This window comes from Megalobrama amblycephala, linkage group LG2 (genome assembly GCF_018812025.1).
Source record: "Megalobrama amblycephala isolate DHTTF-2021 linkage group LG2, ASM1881202v1, whole genome shotgun sequence".
NCBI lineage: Eukaryota > Metazoa > Chordata > Actinopteri > Cypriniformes > Xenocyprididae > Megalobrama > Megalobrama amblycephala.
In genome coordinates this window covers 3,360,190-3,363,809 of record NC_063045.1, presented here as the reverse complement: position 1 = coordinate 3,363,809, position 3,620 = coordinate 3,360,190, and the positions used below count along the sequence as shown (strand labels likewise).

The window sequence follows — 3,620 nt, the reverse complement described above, 5'->3', positions numbered from 1 at the left end:
TAACTCAAAAGGGGTTTTTAAATGTTCTACTTTTGATCATTTTGGTTCCTCTCAATGTTTCTTGAATATCTTCATTCATCCTCATTTTTCTTTATTCTCTCATGTATTTCAGCTCATCTGCCTGTTCCTGTCATCAGCAGAAACTCTTCACAATGTTCTTCATCATCATCATCATGTTCACTGGTGTGTTCAGCTGTGAATGTGGGTCATGTGACTCTCTCCTGGTACAAAGGAAACAGTTCATTGTCCAGCATCAGTGCGTCTGATCTCAGCATCAGTCTCTCTCTACCTCTGGAGGTGGAATATCAGGATAAAAACACCTACAGCTGTGTGCTGAACAATCCCATCAGCAACCAGACTCAACATCTGGACATCACTCACCTCTGTCACACATGTTCAGGTACGGCAGTGCTGATATTAGTTGATGTCAGCGCTGATATTAGTGTTTATTGACTGATCTGATCTCAGTTTGATGTTTTTATTCCTCAGTCCACTGTTATGGTCCTACTGAAGCTGTGATCCGATTGGTCCTCTCTGCTCTGGTGGGCGTGGCTACTGTCATTCTTATGGTTTATGAAATCAGATCCAGAAGAGCTGAACGAGATCAAGCACATATTCACACATCAGGTACATGATTGATGATGACATTTCTCACAAATTGATATTTGCTTTATAAATATATGTGAGATTTATTAATTTATGCTTTTATATGTTCATCTTTTCCAGGAAGTATTGAAATCTAAAGCAGAACGCTGAACTTCTTCAAGTGTTTTTGTCATTATAAATACTGATGATTATTTGAGCTGCTCTCTCTTTCAGTGTCAGATTTTTTAAATCTTATTTGTAAGGCTTTATTTATATTTCTCTCTGATACAAAAAATAATAATAAAGAGTAACACCCGAGATAGCAAGCAATGATTGAAATAATGTTAAATCAATGTTAATGTGACAATGTTAACTGCATTGAATCAATATCACTTTTGTACCCGCAATTAATGTTGGAATTTCAACAGAAAATTGATGGTAATGGCATTGAATCAATGTTTACACTCTCAGAAAATGAAACACAACTACAACTGACTTAAAGCCACACAGCCTGAAATCAAATGAAGATAAAAGAAGATCTCTCAAGATCTCAGCAGAAGCTCTTTTTGAGAATTAACAGAGGTTTAGATGTTGATGTTTTATTGAAATTATTTGGTCACCATTAGTGTGATCAGTGTTTCCTTTAGTTGGGCAGTTTGACAGCAGCTGCCGAGGACGGGGGGACGCGACTCCACCTGTCAGTCACCATGAAACACTTGCAATTTCCCTGTTATAATAATCTTTATAATATTTGAAGAGTTTGGTTCCAAAATGCAATAACTCCATTTTGACTAATTTGAGTAAAAAGGTGTTTTCTTTACCAAGAAAGCGGCAAGATGAAAACCACTATTTTCTGTTTCAAACTTTCACATAGCATCTTTTGGTTATAAATTATTAAAAATTGAAATCTACATTTTGATTTTAAAAAGTTTATTATAAAAACAGATTATTTTCCCCAAAAATGCAATAAATCCATGACACGTTTTTTTTTCAAAATGCTATTAATCCATCAAAATTATTATTATATAAAGTTATTTTTCAAATTGAAAATACACAACAAAGTAAGTTGATTCACATATATGACAGCCTCTGAATGAAACAGAATCACTAACTCTTCCCACAGAACCACCAAAGAAAGTGTGTGATTTCGCTCCGTCTCAATGTATTAACATATCTGTGTAAAATGCATTGCATTAGGTCTACATAAAGTACTGCGTTTTGTTTTGACGGACATGATGTTTTAAGTGTTTTTCCATGAGGAACAGATCTCAATTTTTCTCTCTCTCTAGTAGAGCGTGTGAAAATGTGTTTTTTGTGTTGGTTCGACTTTTGAACAACGTATTTTTTCCAACGTTAATGTTATTTTGCTATTGTAATAATAAGTGTATTGCAATAGATGTTCATAAACTTTATATCACACATTTACAATATCTACAAATATTGAATTTTAGCTCTCACACATTTTAAATGCACCTGTGTTAATTGTTTTAACAAATGTGACTGTAAAGCAAATTTTAATATCTAATATAGAAAGAATCGAGCCATTGTACAACCATCCGCCAAGTTATAAAACTATTTGAAACTTCAGGAAAAAACGACTGAAATACAAGAGCAAATATGAAATAATGCAGATTGTTCGCTTGCTTACAAAGTATGTGATCTATAGCTCAGTGTATTTACATATAGGCATTTGATATGCACAATAAATGTGTGATAAAAACATTTAACAAGTTTTGCTTTACAATAATTGTTGTTTGCATTTCAAAATACATCATATGCAATGCTACTGCAATTACTTTATCTCTGTTATATTTACAGTGTTATCTCATATTTCACTCTTAATAGTCTATTTATAAACGCATTCTCTCTCTTTAACCAGACTGAACCAATAGAGTCTGCAGCCAGACCCTTCTCAATTAATCGCACATTTTTCTGTAATACAATCCCGATTAATTGCACCTAACATAATGTTTTTAATGTATTTTTATATTGAAATACTTTTACATTGAATCTCAAAAATAATGTAGAAACAACATAAAGACAGTATATTTTAAATATTTAATTATTTGTTAAATATTTTTAATGTGTTAAACTGAAAAAAACTTGACTTTGACAGCCCTAATCTGAATTATAATAAACTGTGTAATATAGATATATATATATATATATATATATATAAACTTTATAAGTGGTCTCATGAAGCAGAAAAAAATTAACACGTTTTATTTCATAATAAAACCGTGTATTTTTCATATTTAGTATTAAACAATACTTAATTTGTGAAATATAAATATAAAAGGAATTGATATATACAATATAAATTAAAATACATACAAAATATTAATATAAATTATAACTCCGTAATCATTTAATTTGGACTACATATGCTGTAAAGATATATATTTATTTATATATTTCGGTTTCTGCCTACTGTAATTGGTTTCATCAAACATTGATTTCATCCAAATTGAAAACATGTTTGTTAAATTAAAAAAAAATCATAATGCTGATTAGTTTATAAACATAAAACATAAACATGTCAGGATGTAAGCGTCAGTGTAATGTTTGACAATGGTATTAATGAATATAAATATTCAACCCACAACTGAATAATTTTGACAATATGCCATTTTTTTAATATATCATTTAAATATGAAGTAAATAGTAAAGATTATTTAGTGTAAACACTGTATATCCCCACTGTATCCTTTTTGTCCATATAAACCTCATCAAAAAGACAAACTTATACTGTAATACAGGGTGTTTTTGTGTGCACTTTATAAAGTTTTGTTTACTGATGTGTTCCTGTGTGCTAAATATATATTCCTCATCATATGGTGTTTTGCGTCTGTACGCCATCTGTTGGACAGACAAACCTGTTTTTAACCTGTGAATGACTGAATGTTGCACCATCAGTTCTGTTGGAAAAATAAAACATCCACCAAGAAAGAGTCCAAAAGCAATTTATTTAATTCAGAATGCAGTTTATTTCCAAAAGCAATTTATTTAATTCAGAATGCAGTTTATTTCCAAAA

At 30.9% G+C, this 3,620-nt stretch overlaps 1 long non-coding RNA gene across 1 annotated transcript; it reads left to right on the top strand.

Moving 5' to 3' along the window:
• Positions 1-344: 344 nt before the first annotated feature.
• LOC125263196 lies at positions 345-1,450 on the top strand. The gene is made up of 3 exons (XR_007183709.1): positions 345-400; positions 490-627; positions 727-1,450. It is a non-coding gene; the product is annotated as an uncharacterized LOC125263196 (long non-coding RNA).
• Positions 1,451-3,620: the final 2,170 nt, after the last annotated feature.